This window comes from Rhagoletis pomonella, unplaced genomic scaffold (genome assembly GCF_013731165.1).
Source record: "Rhagoletis pomonella isolate Grant_MI unplaced genomic scaffold, Rhpom_1.0 Rhpom_scaffold_00009, whole genome shotgun sequence".
Lineage (NCBI taxonomy): Eukaryota > Metazoa > Arthropoda > Insecta > Diptera > Tephritidae > Rhagoletis > Rhagoletis pomonella.
The window spans coordinates 13,684,239-13,705,223 of NW_023458563.1; the positions used below are offsets into that span (position 1 = coordinate 13,684,239).

General features: G+C 41.9%; 1 protein-coding gene across 6 annotated transcripts in view; it reads left to right on the forward strand.

The window, feature by feature from the left end:
- LOC118745583 (host cell factor-like) overlaps window positions 1–20,985 on the forward strand; it is a 137,226-nt gene that overhangs the window by 72,868 nt on the left and 43,373 nt on the right. For 2 of the 6 annotated variants that reach the window (XM_036479074.1, XM_036479080.1), the window contains exon 10: window positions 9,681–10,547. The exons of 1 other annotated variant lie outside the window; for it this stretch is intronic. The gene's annotated coding sequence lies outside the window, so the exon portion shown is untranslated. Of the gene's footprint in view, window positions 1–243; window positions 681–751; window positions 784–9,680; window positions 10,548–20,985 lie in introns of those variants that run through there. 3 more of the 6 variants (XM_036479076.1, XM_036479075.1, XM_036479079.1) reach the window with 3 other exon arrangements.

A 20,985-nucleotide genomic window follows, 5' to 3' on the forward strand; every position in this document is an offset into this window, starting at 1 on the left:
AAGATAAATGAGAATGTGTTAGTTTCCATCACACAATTCTTGTAGGGACCTTTTTGCAACAGCAAAGTAGAAGTTTTTCCTAATTATCTGTGGATGTCAAAGCTTACTTCTATGGTGAAGTTCTGTTTTTGAAGTTCTTTGAGGAGTATCATTGTGTCGGGATCCAAACCGTTATAATCAGTTTATCCCTTTCCAAAAATGAATTGTTTTGTAATGATTTTCTTTCATTTTCTGTTTCTGTAGATGAAAGCGAAAAAATTTTTCACGGATTTTAAGCTTTTCTGCAATCTCGTATCCGTGTTTGACTTAACAATCTGTGTATATTTTATCATCAACTTAGGCTGGTCTCCTAATCTAAGAGCAGCTTTTATATCAAAATTACGAATGAGGAATCTCTTCAACCAAAAATTGCTCTTAATTTTTGTCTAGAGCATCATCACCTTAAGCATTCCTGACACGAGTCCTTTTCTGTTACGGAGTAAAACAGTAAAATTGGCAAAAAGGCACAGTTTTGTCTTCCACCTCCAAAACGCTAAATAACAAAACTCGGCGCATATCAATTGATTAAACTATTGCGTCTAAAACTTTGACACCAAATTAAATAATGGTGTACTTTTTTGAGGCACACTAGGTTCACATATAAGTAGATTATCCTCATTTTCGAGCTTAACACCCTAATCTGTAATTAGAACAAGAGATTAGCCATATAAAATTCGTCCCTTGTTAATCTCTAATTATAAAATAATCTCAGATTTAACCGATAGCTTTTCGGTGTCCATCCTACTTTCATCGATTGTTTTTGCGAAAAAGAGGAGAAATGCCAAATGTAAAAGTAAACAAAAATGGACGTTAGCAAGGAAAAGAGGTTTGTAAAGGTATTTTTAATAAAATGTTAAGTTAAAATATATTTATATTGCTTATTATAGCAGAAAAACTTGATCACGGCGGCACAGAGAAGAAACATAACTTTGCCTTGAGATGTGAGAATAACAAGCACAACAAATTTGACGGCTAATAATCTGAGATTTGCCTGTGTAAACGGGGTGATTAAAAAACCAGCTTTGATTGAGATAATATTGATATGTTAACACACTTTTAGGCGCAGTAGTTAAATCAAACGGATTGCGATGAGTTTTGTGATTGGCGTAGAAATAGGGCGGCTAATCAGCTGTTACATAAATAACGTATGGCACAAAGAAATTTTTGTTTTTTTATTATTGCGTCTTTAAGACCTAATTCAAAGTAAATTCAGTGTTACATTAATATTAAATGGGGGCGGTGGTGAAATAACAAACGGCAATAACGCAACTTTGTGTTATTTCCCAATTGAATGTGAAATTACACAAATTTGCTTTATTTCATTTCTCGTTGAGCAACAATACCAACTTTTAAACTTAACAATTGAGTAATAAAGCAAAATAGTGCACATAGGTAGTCCCCATTTACATTTGACAAAAGTAGTACATGAAAAGTTAAATGAACGGATTTGTAAGTATACAATTTTGAAAGTGCCCAGCGTCGCGGCCGCGACAAGTTACACGTCGCGCTCGCGTCCCCCGCTCCCCGCCCCGCTTCCTTCTTTCTCAATTATGCACTGGTGGCATTATAACCGTTTAGAAAAAACAATAATAATAAAATGACACCAGTTCTTTTCTGAAACTGCTTTTTAATGTCCAAGTTATGGGAATTATTGGGTATAGTGTTATTGCGTGCACCCCACCCATGGTGGAATTATACCAGGTGAAGTAATATTAGAGTAAGAACAAAGATTTTCACACTGCCTTATTTGAAAATTTGCCTATAAAATGTGACTATAAGACAGCCGAAGGTCAGATGCGGCCGTGCGCGCATCCTGTGGCCGCAGCGGTGTGAAGTCCGAAAAATGATTAACGAGCGCGCACGGCCGCTTCCCATCATCGGGCCAAATGAGAGACCAGTCAGTTCAGCCAAAAACGTCGGACATCGCGCACGCGCCCTAGCATTTGATGATTCATACGAGAGTTAACTCTAAAGTTTTAATAAAAACGCTTTGTAAATTAACTTTAATTGTGGTGCACAAATAAACAGAAAAATATTTGAATTTCTTATCTGAAACAAAAACCTTTCCTTTAAGCGGAAACAAAGTGTTTAATGTGAACAAGGTGAGTGCGAAAGGCGACCACTGGAAATATTCATGGTCCTTCGCAGCCAACCGTGGCCCAGCGCCTAAGAAAAAAAAAAATAAATTTTAGAACTTAAAAATAAATAAATAAAAACTACAAAAAAAAAATCGGTTTTCGTACGTCCGCAAAAACAAACATATAAAAACAATGTTAAGAGTGGAAAAAAGATATTAACAAAAGTGCACGTGTATACATACATATACATATACACAACAAAAAAAAAACACAAGAAACGTGAAAAATAAAAATTGTTAAATTAACAAAACATATAAAATTTTCGAAAAAGAAGTGCGCAAACATGCGTTCGAAGTGCTACACACAAGTGAGCATATTCACAAAAGTGCAAACAATTTGAAAAACGTAATTTTGTTGCGCAAAATTTCAAAAATGTATATATATAACAAAACAAAAAAACTCGTTGGACAAACTACTTGCGACTAGTATAAAGGGAATCGAGCTACAGACATCAGCAGCAGCACCAGCGGGCATCAACAGCACCAGTAGCAATCATCAGCTACAACAACAACACCAGGCACAGGAGCAACCTGACATACATACACATATACATAAATCAAGGAAAGTAGTAAGTAGGCAAATTTTTAATTTCCTTAAAAATTGTAATAATATAACTTTCATATTCTTAAAAGTTATATTATGACTAATAAACTGCCAACGGGCATACATACGTATATACATACATATATATATATATATATATATATAATTAAATAAAAGGCGTATTTTTTCTCGCCAAAACCGGTTCTATTAAAATTGCGAATATTTTCCTGCCGCACAAAATTCCACAACGGCAATTTGCCGCTATTAAAATTTTGGTAGAAAAATTCCGTTTTCCGGAAAGCGGTATACCTCCACTTACCGCCAACCTTATATATATATAGGTATATGTACATATATGCAAAATGTATTATAAACCCCAAAATAAATTTCGTTGCAGTTTATATGCCTACTGTGTCCCACTGTGCAAGAACAAATATTAGCACATTAAAATCATATACTTTCCTCTGCTTACCAATTTTTGCCGTTGGTCGCATAGTTCGTTGAACTTGGCTTAACAAAGTGCCGAAAACATAAGTGCATTTTTCCACCTATACCATATGTACATACGTTCGCACATATAAGCATTTTTATAAGTTGCATTTTCTGCAACTTCGTATAATAGCTAAGAGAGTCGCTGTTGTTCATCGGACAATATTGTCCACACATACCAAACGCACGCTTATTTTCATATCTTTCTACCTCGCCTTTCTTTGCTGCACTCACCAAGCTAAGAGAACGTAAATCAAAGCCCGCTCTCCGACTTAAATACGTTCGGTACCAAGAACCCACCTCTGCGGTGAGCGGCTCTTTACGTATTCTTATATCCACTTGTGCATTCCCGCACACATACATACATACGCACTGTAATATAAAACAAACTCTCTGGGTTTTCGTACTTGTTCACCCACCACTGCGGTGACAAAGCGTAGCTTAGCCATATCTTCGGCTTCATATGTAAATATTTGCACATACATACCTACACTATAATCAACAAATTCTCTGTTGTTTTCGTTTCTTGACTCACCGCTGCTGTGGCAAAGCATAGCTTAGCCATATACTCGGCTTCATACGTAAATTTTTGTACATACCTACATACGTATATTTTTACATTCCACATATTCTGCACATTTGTACATGCGTGCTAACAAAGAATATCGTCACACGAATATTATCCATAACGCGATAAGAAGTGAGTTCAAGATATCAGATACATGCAACCCAGGAGGGAAAGCTCCCGAATTGCGTTGGTCTAGATACTTTTTCAGTATTTACATAATTATTTATATCACATTAAATATTTATACATACGTATATTTCACCACGTATATAACAGTGAAAACTGTTTGTGATTTTGTTTCTCTTACAAAACATTTTCTTTTTTCTCAAATCCATATTCCGCGGATTTAATTGGGACGCTCCGTTTTCCACGTTAAAAAGTGCTGAACCAAAGATTAAAGCAAATACAACTTCACGTAATTTGCAAGAAACAAAAACACAAACACCGCCACAAGATCTTATAATTTTTTCTTGATTTTCTGTGGCACAAAGTGCAATTTTTCCGTTTGACACAAATTTTCTTATTTTTTTGCGAACGATACCTGGGTGGTACTCAGCTATTTTTAATTAAATCTTTTATTAATTTATATACGTGTGAGCTTCTACGACATTCAAAATGCCACTTGGACACAGTCCACCAAAAATGTCTGAAATCGAGACAAGGTCAAAAAATGCTTCGCAAGAAGCCACCGGTGGTAAGAGGGAACCCTCACCGCGCCGAAAATCCAAAACTTTTGACCCATCCGCTCAAAAGTTTATAGCGGAAAGTGACAGTATCATGAGATACTGTGCAAAATTCAGTGATGCGCAAATCCAAGACCACACTGAATCATATCTTATGATAAAAGACAAATCACTAGATGATTGTTGGGCACGGCTTCAGTCCGCCTATGATTTGGTTTTTTCAAAGCCAGATGACAGCCTACCCGAAAACTTTAAGAATTCGGTAGAATGCAAGTACTTCACTTGCCTTGAATTATATGAGGTGACCAAAGCCACCTCGCGTGGAACACACCTCGGCAGAGGCAAACGTTTTCCTCCAAGTCCCACCTTGTGACACGGAGACATTTTACGGCGGTTACGAAGAATGGCCCGCTTTTCGTGACATGTTCACAGCGGTGTACATCAACCTCCCGAAGCTCTCCCGTGCTCAAAAATTGTATCACCTCCGATACAAAACCCAAGGTAAAGCTGGCTTCATCGTCAAGCAATATCCGCTCAGCGACGATAACTTCGAGCTGGCCTGGGAAGCTTTACGGTCATGATACGAAAACAAACGTATCCTGGTTGACAACCAAATTAAAATGTTGATTACTTTGCCGACTATTCAATCCGAGAATAGCGAGCAACATCAAAGGCTGCAAACATCAATTAACAACTGTCTGCCAGTTCTTAATTCCCAAGACGTCCAGACAGACAGTTGGGATCCCATATTGGTGTACATATGCTCATCCAAATTGCCCGAAACCACACTGTCACTTTGGGAACAATCTCTCTCTTTTCGAAGAGATTTACCGTCATGGTCACAAATGGACGATTTTCTTACTTCAAGATACGAAGTAGTCGAAAGACTTAACCGGCTTCATCCAAGCCAAAATAAACAAAAACCAGTCGCTCATCAAAATGCTGCGCAAAACAGGTCCTTTAACAGGACTCAAACCTTTGTGGCAGAACCTAAGAGGGAACCAACTTGCTCTTACTGCAAGTCCCCTCATCCAAACCGAGTACAATTCGCAAACCAAACCAAGCTGTGCAAAAACTGCCTTGGTAATACACATAGCACTAATGAGTGTCCAAAAAAGTGGTCATGTACACATTGCCAACAACGGCATCACTCCCTGCTGCACATGAATCCCAAACCACAATCTCGACACTCCAGTGTGCGAGTAAATGAAACCGCCGCACAACACACTACTGCCCAGTCGACAGCTCCCGCTCGACAAGCGCAGTCAAGCTCCGATTCCAGCGAGCAACCGTGCTGTTCCAAACAAGCACAAATGCAATCATTGCATACCGACAATGATAGCAAAATTCTCCTTCCAACTGCCATGGTCGCAGTTGAACACGAGGGGGAATTGTTTCAACTAGGAGCCTTGATTGATCAAGGCTCACAAAGAACTTTCATTTCCTCGAAAGTTCAAAAACGATTGAAACTACCATTAGAACATTCCAAGTTCGAAATTTCCGGCATGGGTGTGCATGTAGTACATAGCTCCTCAAAGCTTTGTCCACTCACATTGGTTGCACCCAAAACCATGCAACGGATAAACACACAGGCTATCGTGTTACCTCAGCTCACGAGGCACATGCCTACGTTCACCATTAGCCGTGAAAACTGGCAGCGATTCAAGATCCTTGAACTTGCTGACCCAAGCTGTCACTTACCAGCTCAAACTGATATGGTAATCGGCAGCGATATACTTTCGCAAATCCTGCTGCAAGGTATAAAAAAGATTTGCAAAACTATACTTGCGCAAAAAAAAAATATTTGGCTGGATTCTCAGAGGTCCAATAACCGAAAATGTGGTGTCATTCTCGACACAAGTAGAAGAGTGCTCGAATACAACTCTTAGAAAGTTTTGGGAAGAGGAGGAGATTCCACAACCTCCACAAATTTCCCCTGAAGATCAGGCATGTGAAAATATGTATGCAACAACAACGACTCGTGCCCCAAACGGTCGATACATTGTGCGACTTCCATTCAAGGAAGAATTTCCAAAAAAGCTGTCTCTGGGCCACTCTCGGTCTGCTGCACTTCCGCAGTTTTTTAGCATGGAGCGATCGCTCCAGAAAAAAGGAGAGGCACAATGTACAACAATGTGTTGCAAGAATATCTTGACCTCGGTCATATGGAGCACACGAAGCCATGCGAGATAATAGCGAATGGCAAATACTTCTCGTTCTACTTGCCACATCATGCGGTCGTCAAACCAGATAAGGTAACCACCAAAATTCGCGTGGTATTAAACGCCTCAAAAACATCTGGTTCAGGAAATTCCCTGAATGACGTGTTGCAAACTGGTCCCACACTCCAGCCAGATCTCATGCTGCTCATTCTGCAGTGGCGAATGCACAGATTCGTGTTCAATGGCGACATTGAAAAAATGTATCGTCAAATACACATCCATGAGGACGATCAAGATTTTCAGCGAATCTTATTTCGCACATCGGCTGACTCTCCTGTCACCGATTATAATCTTAAAACCGTAACGTTCGGGGTTAATTGTGCACCATACCTCGCTATCCGTACCCTGCATCAATTAGCAGATGATACGATAGCGACATTTCCCTTGGCTGCCACAATACTTAAAACCGAAACGTATGTGGATGACATCCTATCCGGAAGTCATGATATTGACAACGCCACTGAATCACTTTTTCAAGTGATCAAAGCGCTTAAGTCAGCTGGTTTCATACTCAAGAAACTAACGGCCAATCATCCGGCCATTTTAGAAAAATTTCCAAAGGAGGATCTTCTCGACTCCAACTTTTTGAAATTTGAGAGCGCTTCCACAACCAAAACTCTTGGTATACAATGAAACGCACTCACAGATAAATTTTCATACACCATTCTGCCTGCATCGTCATCGAATGCCGTCACAAAGCGACAAATTTTATCTTCTGTCGCAAAACTTTTTGACCCGGCAGGATGGCTATCGGCAGTGATGATTCAAGCAAAGATTCTTCTTCAAGAACTTTGGCTAGATGGCGTTGATTGGGACGAATGTGCCAAACCTATATCCTTGGCAAAATGGCAACAGTTCGCTGAAAATCTGCCAGCCATCTGCCACATCGAAATCCCTCGATGGGTTACTTTCACTCCGGGGCAAGATACCCAAATCCACGGGTTTTGTGATGCCTCGGAAAAAGCATATTGCGCTGCGATTTACATCCGCGGAGATGCTCGCAACCAAAGATATTCCACTCTCTTGGTCGCAAAAAGCAAAGTCGCACCATTGAAGACGGTAAGCTTGCCACGGCTGGAGCTGTGTGGTGCAGTCTTACTCGCAAAACTGGTCGCAACTGTTCGAAAACAGCTCAAATTGGAATCGTGCAACACATTCGTATGGTCAGATTCAGAGATTGTGCTAGCTTGGCTTGAAAAACCACCATGTACATGGAAGACGTATGTATCCAATCGTACCTCCCAAATCCGGGAATATCTTCCAACCGGTACATGGCGCCATGTTGCCAGCCAAGATAATCCAGCCGACCTCGGCACCCGCGGGTGCAAACCGCAGGACTTGGCAAATTCCCCACTCTGGTGGCACGGACCAAAATGGCTCTCTTGCCACATGGATGCATGGTCAAGGTCAAAGGCATGCAGTGCATCTCCACCAGAAAAGCGCAAAGTGGAGGTATATCACGCGCTTGAAGAAGAGGTCGATTTTCTTGATCGCTTTTCTTCTTTGTCTCGAGCACTCCGCGTGACTGCGTACATGTTCCGCTTCGTGAGCAATGCCCGCAACAAATCAAAGGGGTTAGCTACAATCACCTATCCACATCTGACACATAACGAATTTCAATATGCAAAAATTCATCTTATCAACGCAGAGCAATCACGCCATTTTCCGAGCGAAAAAGGCGCTTTGCAAGATAAAAAGCCACTTAACAAAAAAGTCCTCTTATCGTTCTCAATCCTTCGTTGGACAAAGACGGACTTCTACGGGTTAATGGCCGATTAGCACATTCCACACTAAGCTATAATGAAAGGCACCCAATAATTCTTCCTACCGAATCGAGGTTCTTCCAGCTATATTTGGAGTTTTTACACTCGCTGCTTCTTCACGCAGAAACACGATTAATGCTCCAAATGGTAAGGCAAGAGTACTACGTACCAAAGCTAAAACCTATAATTAAAAAATGCATTTTTCAGTGCAAAGTGTGCACGCTTTACAAGCAACAAACACGCACCCAAATAATGGCCGCTCTACCCCCTGAGCGCTGCAGTTTCTCACTCCCATTTTCCACAACGGGAGTAGATTTTGCTGGGCCATTCCAAATTAAAGCATCGGTGCTTAGATCTACAACCCTTATCAAGGGATACGTTGCAGTTTTTGTCCGTTTTTCCACAAAGGCAGTGCATCTCGAGCTATGCTCGGAGCTTCCAACCGAGGCTTTTCGAGCAGCATTCGCCCAGCGCGCAACAGAACGCGACTTCGTTAAACTCCTTAACGAATGTTCCGCAGACATTGTCAAAAAACATGCCCCTTAAGGCATCAACTGGCAATATATACCACCCAGCGCCCCGCACATGGGCGGCTTGTGGGAATCTGCAGTGAAAAGCTTTAAAATCCATTTAAAGAAAACCGCTGCAACCCACAAGTTCACTTTCGAAGAATTCACGACGCTTCTGGTGCGAATTGAAGCAGTCCTCAACTCGAGGCCTCTATCCGCACTTTCTCAAGACCCAGCTGATATGACAGCACTTACTCCGGGTCACTTCCTTCGAGGTGCACCGTTGTTGGCCATTCCCGAGCCTAATGCGGAAAACCTCTACTAAACCGGTGGGAGAAAGTCAAAGCACTTCACCACCAATTTAGTCGCCGCTGGAAAGAAGATTACCTCAAAGATCTTCAGAAGAGATACAAGTGGAAAACCCCACAACGCGATCCTCAGCCAGGCGACATCGTCGTGATCAAAGAAGATTCACTCCCCCCCACCGAGTGGCGATTGGGACGAATCGAAAACGTTCGCCATGGCCCTGATAACCACATACGTGTCGTGGAAGTCCGTACACAAAATGGAGTTATCACGCGGCCACTTGTCAAACTGTGCTTCCTTCCAAAAGCACAATAGATAATTCTATACATATTTTCCTTCTGTATATTAAGGGTCTTAACTTCCCGTTTAAACATTGTACCCAAGTACTTCTCGTTTCTCTGACTTTGCTTCTACTTCCAGATCGAAGACATCATGGCAGCACGGAAGGCGTGCCCCCTGGCTCCAACGGCGGAGACAGACAACTGTCTACAATGCCGGCTCTGCCACCGGTACCACGCGCTCAGGACGTGCCCGGCCTTCAAGGCCATGAAGCCACCGCAGCGATTGGCAGTATCCCGGGCGCAAGGGTATTGGGTCAACTGCCTTGCGCTCACCCACACAACCGGCGAATGCGACTCACCAGGCAGCTGCAAGGTTTGTGGCTTAGCGCACCATACGCTGCTGCATGTGGCAGCTAACAGGCCCGCGCGCACAGGCCAACGAAACCAGCAGCCCAACCGGGCCAAATCGACAGCATGCAAGCCCATCAAGCGGAGGGCACCGCCGAAGAAAGGTGGGCAGAAGAAGGCGCAGAAGAACCCGCGCAACCAGGCGCCGCAACCGCCGCGCAAGAAGACCGCCCAACGGACGATCGCGCGCCCTCCTCAAGGCCTACAAACGGCCAATTTCCAGGGTCGCACCACCCACCGCGTCCTTGGCAACACGATCCGCGCCCTGAAAGAGCTGCAGGAGACGCTCAGCAACGCATTCCTGCAGGGCGGGGACGATGTTTAAGCCGCCACTTAAACTTAATTCAGCGGCCGTGCGCGCATCCTGTGGCCGCAGCGGTGTGAAGTCCGAAAAATGATTAACGAGCGCGCACGGCCGCTTCCCATAATCGGGCCAAATGAGAGACCAGTCAGTTCAGCCAAAAACGTCGGACATCGCGCACGCGCCCTAGCATTTGATGATTCATACGAGAGTTAACTCTAAAGTTTTAATAAAAACGCTTTGTAAATTAACTTTAATTGTGGGGTGCACAAATAAACACAAAAATATTTGAATTTCTTATCTGAAACAAAAACCTTTCCTTTAAGCGGATACAAAGTGTTTAATGTGAACAAGGTGAGTGCGAAAGGCGACCATTGGAAATATTCAAAGCGAGAAAGCTTTTTTATTACTTCACATGTTTATTGCGCCATTCATCCCACTTGCTTGTATCGAGTATACATTGAAATTTAGAAGTGTGAGAGTAGGTAAAATTTTACATATTTTTACATCACTTTTTCGTACCACATGTTCGCTTCATCTTCGTAAACGAAATCCACAGTTCGGATATAGTTAAGCAAGGTATGATAATGCAGAAATTTTAACTGTAGATAAAACTCAAAACAATATGAGCCTTGTTCGCGTACGCACTATCCAGTACTAATTATACTGGTTTTTACTGGACGGCGTTTTCGTACGCAAAAACTTGCACGAAACCAGCAAAAGAGAGAGAATGGAGAGAGAACATTCCCACGTCAGCCGGTTCTACGTACCGGAATGACTCGCGTTTTACCTGTTGTTTACGCTGTTGTTTCGGCGATCTAACCTCGTTTAGGTCGGCGAAATCCATCAAACGTTGCTCGATCCTAGGACTATACCTTCTCTGCACCCTTCTGCTCAGGGCTGGCATAGAGTCAAACCCAGGGCCAGAAATCTACACCTGCTGTGTATGCCAGAGACGACTGCATACAAACTCCACCTCGGTCAGGTGCAATGCCTGTGACGGGTGGAGTCACCTCCGTAACTGCTCGGGCCTGCGTACGCACCGGAAATGGACCTCGTCGTTCGTGGCCCCATGCTGTGCGAACCGGACCGCCTCCACGGCAAACCACCACCCGCCTGGGCAACACACCCACACCCCAACACAACACAACAATAGACACACAAACAAACACAATAGCACCCACACGCCGCCGCCGGCAACTACTAGTCGCTCCGACAATCTGCTCTGTTTGTCAGTCCAGAATATACCGTAACGTGACATCAGTCAAGTGCAACTCCTGCCTCGGCTGGTGCCACTTTAGGGCGTGCTCAGGACTTCGCAACACACGAGATTGGACGAGTGACTATGTGGGCCCCTGCTGTGCTGCCCCGTCGCATCCCTCCCCCGCGACGCTGCCAACCACCACCACAAGGCAGCACGTACTGCAGGGGGCCGGAGGGCAACACAACTCCTTAACACCACACATCACAATCGGTCTCCCAAGGCACACAAAGGTGCTACAATTTAACTGTAACGGACTCCAGAGCAAGATCGAAGAGATAACTGTCTTTATGGGAAGGCATGGAATATTAATAGCTGCGGTCCAAGAGACGAAGTTGCTCGGCAATTCAACCCTGTTGAATTGCGCCGGATACAACGTGCACCGTCGAGATCGCGAGCGAGATAATGGTGGAGGTTTAGCGTTCATCACGCACCACACCGTGCAGTATCGTCTCATTGAAGCAGACATCGACCGCAGGGATACCATCCTAGAATGTCAGGGTATTGCTATCCGGTCAGGCGATGTTGAGCTCGAAATATTTAACGTATACATACCCCCTGTCACCAGCTGCCCGGCAGGATATCACCCTGAAATAGGTGCGCTACTCGGAGGTGAAAACCGTATGGTAGTTGGTGACTTTAACGCGCACCACGATCTCTGGCACTCAAGCCTGTCAAGTGATCAATGTCAATGACCCACCAGTACTATGGGCAGCTGCTGCAGCTCGCCAGATCTAACAATTGTAAGCGCTGGTCTGATAAACAGCGTATCATGGCGACCTATGCTGACTCTAGCATCAGACCATCTGCCCATAGTCATCTCGATTGATAAACCTGCCGACTTTGCTTCCGTGGATCACCGGACTTTTCCAAAGCTGACTGGAAAGGCTTCACGGATGTTACTGAGGGCGCCTTCACTGCACTACCCATACCAACCGACGTTCATGTAGGTGAACGTAAGTTCCGCAGGGTTGTCACCGCTGCTGCAGCTCCCTTCATCCCAGCAGGATGTATTAAGGATCCACGTCCGAATTTTCCGGCCGAAGCGGCTGTTCTAGGTGATGAGCGCGACAACCTTCGTCAGGCCGATCCCGGAAATCCCCGTATTAGGGATCTCAATTCGGAGATTCGGCAACTTGTGAACGTACATAAGCGGAAGAAATGGGAAGAGCATCTGAAGACCTGCAACTTCGCCTCTGGTGTGAGCAAGCTTTGGTCAACCGTGAGGTCGTTGTCCAACCCGACGAAGCGCGGCGACAGAGTCGAGATAGACTTTGGTGACCACGCTTCGTCGGACCCGGAGAGATGCGCGTGCTATTATAGCCGGCAGTTCATTCTGCATCCTCCGGTGGAAAAAGCCAAACGTCGAGTGACCAGAAGGCTGCACAAAATGCCAAAACCTAGTGCGCCTCTTGTTTTCACCAGCGGTGAGGTAAGGGTAGCCATCGGGAAGGCGAAAGCCTCCAAAGTCATTGGACCCGATGGAATATGCATGTTGATGGTGAAAAATTTGGGTCCACCACCTGACCCCAGCGAAGCATCAACATGGGTTCCGTAAAGTGCATAGTACAACAACAGCACTTAACGCCAAAAACACTCAGATAACTCGTGGCCTAAACCGAAACCGCCGCTGTGAGAGAACTATTCTAGTAGCGTTGGACCTGTCCAAGGCGTTCGACACTGTCAGTCATTCAACGCTACTAGAAGATACAGAGGCCTCCTCACTCCTACAGGGACTCAAACGGTGGTCGGCGAATTACCTGAGTGGTCGACACTCGTCAGTAATCTTCAGAGACAAAACCAGTAAGCCACGTAAAATTAAACAGGGGGTACCACAGGGTGGTGTCCTGTCCCCGCTACTGTTTAATTATTACATATCAAAGCTTCCTCAGCCACCAGAGGGGGTTAATATAGTCTCGTATGCTGACGACTGTTCGATCATGGCGTCTGGGAATGGAATTGATGACTTGTGCTCAAAAGTAAACGGTTACCTCTCCGAACTTTCTCGCTTCTTCACTACAAGGAGCCTTGGCCTATCCCCTGCAAAATCCTCGGCAACCCTTTTCACCACCTGGACGAAGGAGGGCAGACTGACACTGGGTATTCACGTTGACGACGTAACAATACCGACGGTGAATAACCCGAAAATCCTCGGGAGTTACCTTCGACAGTCTGCTCTCCTTCTCGGCGCATACAACCACAATTGTCCTCAAGTCGCTGGCCGGCAGCACTTGGGGCAAAGATAAAGAAACGTTGTTGGCAACATACAAGGCAATTGGCCGGCCGGTTCTGAACTACGCAGCGCCCGTATGGTCGCCGGGGACTAGCAGGACGCAGTGGATGAATCTGCAGATCCGCCAAAACACGGCATTACGAACTGCGACAGGATGCCTCCTGATGACGCCTCAACACCACCTTCACGACGAGGCCCAGATGCTCCCAGTAAGGGAGCATAACATAATGCTCTGCAAGCAGTTCCTCGCTGGGAGCCACAGACGTGGCCATCCCAGCGGGCAACTGCTCTTGGAAGAGCCCTCGCCACGGCACGTCAGGAGGTATTTTACGAACTGACAGTCCAGAGTTATATTAAACAACCTCTGGACCCGTCAACCTACCGACAGGCCCTGAACGGCATTCACAGGGAATCAGTCTCAAGTTATGTAGACTCCCGCCCTGTGAATGCCGTTCTAGGCACACAACCACCGGACGTGGACGGGACAGAACTGTGTCTGCCTCGGGAGACCCGCACTACAATAGCCCAACTTCGCTCTGGCTATTGCAGCAGGCTCAATAGCTACCTAAGCAGAATCAACGAGGATGTGCCCAACCAATGCCCGGCATGAGGAGAGTCGCCACATGACTCCCGGCACCTCTTCACATGCCCTGAGAATCCCACTCAGCTAACGCCCCTGTCCCTATGGACAGCCCCTCTGAAGCTGAAATAGACGACAACGTTGATGGATGAACCGCCCCTAACGGGGCTTAGTAGCCGCTATAACAACAACAACAACAGAGAATGGAGAGAGCAAAAATTACAGCTTGCAAGTTTTACTGGATACATTTTTAATAGTAACTATTCGCTAGTAAGCAAAACAGCTGATGTCATGATGCTTGATGCAATTCACATTACCAAAAGAATTGTTGGTGGAGCTTATAGAGAGTTGAAATTGACAAATTAAAACTATTTAAATATATATTAACATGGGGAATACTATTTTTCTTAGAATATTGCGTCGGAAAATAACAAATTAATCAGCTGTTCATAAAACTTGGACTACTCTCCGAAATTTGGTTACTGGCAAGTTACTGGATATTTTTTGCTGGAGAATACGAAAACAACTATTCTCTGTGTTATACATATGCTGCGAACAGGAACGGCGATTTTAGTTTGCTCCATGCCATGGCGGAATTATACCAGGTGAAGTAATTAGAGCGCGAAGAAAGATTTGGAAACTGCCTCGTCTGAAAAATTGCCTTTAAAATGTGACTATAAGGCCGCCGAATTTCAGAAAATAAAGCGAGAAAGCTGTTTTATTACTTCACCTGTTTATTGCGCCTTGGTTCCATGCAAACATTTTAAAGTTTTCCAGCAATATTTTCAACCTATTAAAAAGCATGCAGATAAAATTCATACAAAAGCGCTATGTCCACTTTGCCAAGCAGTTATTAATGACGACGCTTTCCCTATATTTTGTTAGACTTTTCATAACTAAAAATATTTTGTGAATATTACTTTCTTCATATGAATTATATCACATTTTATGTTTAATAGTATTTTTGGAATAAACAAAGTTCTTTTTCCTTTTGTCAGTAAATTGTTTTTGTTACAAATTGTATAAATAAGCAATGGGAAATAATGCAAAATTTGTTTTATTTCCAACCTTTGTTGGAAATAAAGCGAAACTCAGATTTTGATATTATTTCCCATTTAAAAGTGAAATAAAGCAAATTTGGCGTTATTGCCGTTCGTGTTATTTAACCCCCAGTTTATTTTTTTTTTCATTTTGTTTTTCTAAGAATGCTACTAGTTGGTTACCACTGTTTCCTTAATTTTTTCATCTGCGGGTAGAGTGTTAATCGAGCGTAGTTCTTCTGGCTTCATTGTTTTTTAACTTTTTCCTCCGGTACTATTATTGATATCTTCCAGCAGTCAGGAAAAATGCTACTATTAAGGGATTCGTTTATAATGTCCTTATATAAGTGAACACATTCGGATTTTGGCAACGAGAGCGATTGGACGCGCTTAGTGTTAAATCTTGTCTTCTAGTATTCGTACAGTTACCCACGTTTTTATAAAAACTATGGCTGACTTCCAAAACGTATCAATACAATGTTTGGAAACTGTTATACTGCGGTATTCAATCTGTTTGTATATGCAGAGTTGCGACACATTGCACCATATGCATTGGATATTTTAAATATTCAATATAGCAATGACCAATTTTTCTGAATTTTCCATTTCTAAAACACCAATGCTAACCAATAACAAACGAAGCATCAACAATCAGCGGATTGCTCCAGCGATGCGTTTCGATAACTTTTCGGCTGCGTTTTAGAACAGTATACATTGCCAATATTTTGTAGTTCGACGTTATGGAACCTTATACTTTGTTCGTATGAAAAGCAATTGACGTTTTGGAAGTCAGCCTATCTTCTGCAAAGACTTTAAATACTTTTTGTGTGCGCCGCGTGTGCTGTGTGTGCTTAGTTTTGTGTTTTTAAATATTTGACTTGTTTAAAATATCTTCTCGTCGCGCGCTATTTAAAAATAAAAATTAATTCTACTGGGTTCAACAGCTTGCTTCTGATGAAGGTAGGGCTAACAAAAAAGCCAGAAGTGTTTCAAATGAGAAAATTTCTTCATTTTATGAGCTGGCCACTGGCGGTGGGCCTGCGACAATGGAATCTGAGGTTATGGACGAAAATGCGTGCGGTTCTGAGGCCCAGTTAGAAACAGTATCAACTAGCCAAAACGGTGTAAGCAAAAACGCGCCAAAAACTAATTTGTACCCGCCAATTTTCAAGGGCGAGATTTGTGTACTTGTAGATGCATCGGAATGCCCGAGCATAAAAAATTAAAAAACGACTACAGGACTGACACTGTATGCCCAAATAAAAGACTTAAGAATAAAAGACTTAGACCTTATACTTGCCTTGGGTAGGACTTTATATAAGGTAATCTTTAAAAATACCTGTTCAGTCAATAAATTTTTTCTAGACGACAGGCTTTCTAAAAGAGGCCTAAGACCTTTCGTACCCATGACTGCCCTTGAAATGGCGTTATTAGGGGTGTTCCAACCTTCTTTAAAGAGGAAGACTTTTTGAAAGAAGCCAAATCAGGCATCCTAATAAGATCTGTTAGGCGTTTTACTCGGAAAGATACCACAATTAATGATTATGTTCCAACAACGACTCTTAAAGTTTGCTTTACAGGGGATGAAATACCCAAACTCGTTCTATTAGAATACGTTAAACTCAATGTTGAAAAAATTCGGCAGTACAATATTCAGTCGTGTAAAGCTAACATTGATCCATTAGAATTCTATGCAAATAAAAATGAAATTGATATAATCTGTCTTACCGAAATCTTTCTAGCTAGCATAGCCCTCAAAAAGAGTATCAAGTACAAAAAAGTTCGCTTCTATTCCAATTTTGATGTCTTGATAATTGAAATTTTAAATCTCAATCCAAATATCACTGTCTGTTCAGTATATTTCCCTCCCAATGTAAGTGTTGGTGATTTCGTAAATGAAATGCAAACAATTCTTAATTATGTTGGTAAGCATCTATACCAGCTAATTTTACAATCAAATTTCTATTCAATGAACAACGGGGGTGTTACCTTTAAGAGGGATTTCCGCACAAATGCTTGTTCTGTATTAGACCTTTTCTTTTCTAATTGCACCTTTCCTTGTAACTGGTCGGTTGGCCATCACTACCCTATTGTTATTGACTCTAATGCAATTAGAAATAATATGAGTTCCTTCATTGCAAGCAAAAACTTCCAAAATCTCTAAACACCTTTTGAATGTGATGCTACTATAGAAGACTTTGAAAGTAAAATTAATGATGAGATAAAAAATTCTACTTACACAATTAAAACCAATAGTGTTCCAAAGGGCTGGTGGAATGAGGACTTAAATAGAGTACATAGGTTACTTAAAGCTGATTCTAAGAAAGCAAAAGACTACTCCTTCCCTCTCAACTTTGATCTCCTGATGACCAGGCAAAAAGAGTGGAGAAAATAGATTAAAAAAAAAGCCAAAAAATAACTTTCGTAGTAAAATTGAAGAAATTAATAACGTAGGAAGCAGAAATACATGGCGCTTTGCCAAAGCACTTAGAGGCGACTATAATCAAAGTGGTAACAGTTCCTGGAACAATGAAAATAACATCAATTTCTTAAACTTATTGAAACATTGAGGAGATTACAAACATCTTAAACAAGAAGAAGAAGGACTCGGCAGCAGGAGTCGATCAAATTACGTATAAAAGCTCTCCCGGAAATCTCTTTAAATTCGTTACGCACTGCTTTAAATGACCTGCTCTTAAAAAACCATATACCAGAACACTGGAGAACAATTAAAATAGTCCCTATACCAAGAAAAAATAAATATCTTAGTGATTTCAATAACTTCCGACCAATAGCCCTAATTCCGGTTCTTTTAAAAATAATCAATGTATGCATTAAAGATAGACTTTCCTTGAAGATAACAATCACCTACCTAAAAACTCCTTTGCTTACCGAAAAAACAAGTCTGCTGCGACTTGCCTCAACCATCAACTTCCCCAGACCAGTCTCCTCAAAGCACAGAAAAAACATGTAATCTTTTGCGCAACTGACTTTCCAACGCGTATAACTGCGTTGGCATCAGCATCTTAAAGGACTTGCTAATTAAGCTCGATGTTGAAAAATTATATGTTGAATGGATCATCAACTTTTGGCTTTCAGAATTCTGAAAATAGGTTTGCCTCAGGGGAGCCGCCTGTCGCCCTTACTATTTAATATCTACACCGCTGAACTCCACAATCTAACTGACGCTGACTTTCTCCTCTACCAATTTGCTGATGATTTCTGCTTTCTATCCTCTGGTCAAAATCTTTAAGAAGCTCAACACAACCTACAGTTAAAAATCAATATATTTTCTACCAAATGCAAAATGCTAAATCTTTCGATGAATCCCGATTACACAAAACTGATGCATATCAGTAAGGGCCCCAAAAAAGACATAAACATTCAGCTGAATGGGACAACTCTATCACAAGTCAGCAATTTAAAAATACTCGGCAGAATTATAAACAACTCTTTATTAACAGTCAAAAACCATTTCTCCATGGTTACAGAAGCGTTAGGAAACAACATCATTAAATATATTACCAACATTAAATCTGATCTTCATCCCCAAAAAGCTTTAAACATCTACAAATCATTAGTGAGATCAAAGATTGAATACTGTAGCACCAATTTCTGCAAATTGTGCCAAGTCTTCATTCAAAAAATTTCCACACTAAACCAAGTTTCTGAGAAGATATTTAGGGGTAACCCCCTCTACACCTATCCCGGCCATGTATGCCCAGCGAATGAACTCCCTCCGCAGAAAAGAGCTAGTTAAAATATTTGCATATAACGATCCAATCGCCAACTCAGTCAGTGAAAACCCCGTTTTAAACTCTAGCTATTCTGCAGTCTACAACAAATTCTCTCATATTTTTGACCGTATTGATGTGTTTGGTTTCCATTCTTCCACTTTTGATTTTCTAATTTCTGACAAAACTCTTCCTAATAAAAAACGGCTATGACAAATGGGAGCATTAAAGCTCATCATGCTAGTATTCTAGACAAATACCAAACTGATAAATTCTAGATCTTTTACAGCGATGCGTGGCTCTCTGACTATGCTAATAATACTGAACATCGCTATAAAATTCCTAAAATTCATAATTGGTTTAAAAAACTTAAACTATCCCCAACGGATGTAAGAACTCTTAATAGAGTCATGAATGGCCATACATATGACAAGGCCTACCTCTAAAATAAATGTTTTAAACTCTGACAGGTGTTACTGCGGGCAGATAGATAACTACACCCACCAAACATCTTTCTTTCAAAACAATAATGTAGTAACTACCATGAACCAACTAACAAGATCACGCAATCGGAAAAGAATGAAAAAAGTAAATTTCTGAGCGTTTTTGACATCTGCCTAAACTTGAAAACCAAACTTGTTCCAATCTCACTTCATATTATATCATAAATTTGTAATAAATCAAAATATATAATTAAAATCGCAGCAGAAAACATACAAAATCGCTAAAATATCACTACGAAGAGGTAGAAGACGATGTAAACAGAAGCAAGCTACGTATCGAGAAACCTTTTAGCAGAAACGCATTATAAACCTCAAGCACTGCGAGCAATTACAAAGTTGCTGTCAAAAGAAACAAAGCCATAATCAATAAACGTGCATCAACACATGCAGAAGCTCATACACGAAGTTCTGGCCCTGGTGGTATTACAAACGTGTATCAGTGGAACAACCGGAAAAAGAACCTGGAGTTGCATTCGCTTAATTAAGAGCACAACATACTTGGAGGAACAACCTGACTATAGGGACTACTGGGACCCTTGTCATTTCTTCAGAGCCCAAAAAAAAAATATATAAGTGAACAATATATATCGTAGTCTTTGAATACACCCTCGAAAAACAGCTTTTTTCCACCATGTTTGTTTTTAAATGCGTTAGTTATATTCCTTATCACCCCTATGCTGTAATCCGTCGTAGTTTCGATTTTGCTAGGAATCGTAAAATAGGTATGCTGAAATCCGCGTTGTCGTATCGTAATTTCGAAATTCGTAATGTTGGTATGCTTGAATCCGACGTAGCTGCAATCTTTATTTATTTGTCGGAAATTTTGTACGAATAGCAACTCGTGTCGGAGCGAAGCAAATGGTTTTAAAATATCACTAAAATACAGTGTGTAAACGCAAAAATATGTATGTATGTAAGTTGATGTGTGAATAGAAAAAAAATTATTATTAAATATTTACAAAATCAACAGATCGAAGATCACAACAAATCGCTCGCAATACGAAAAACTGGTGGAATGCATGAGCGAAAGGCCGACGTTGGTCGAGGCTTTGTAAAACGAGCTAAAGAGGATGTGGTGGAATTTTGGGAAAGCGTTCCAAGAATTAAAGCGGCACAATATCTAGTGAAATGGAGGCCCTTAACAGGTGGGAGCTTACATTTATCATTTAAGCTAAATGGATCAGAACAATCTCCTAGCAATCTCCTTTGTATATTAATGCAACTGTTAGCTGTTCTTCCTTCTGGGACAAAAGTGCGCCGGCCACTGAATCCTTTGTATTCTACTTAGTTAAGGAGAAGTCTTTTCAAGTAATGATTAAACTATTTTTTTTTTTAATTTCACTATTCACTTGCGATTATATTTATTTTGATTTGTTTCTGTCAA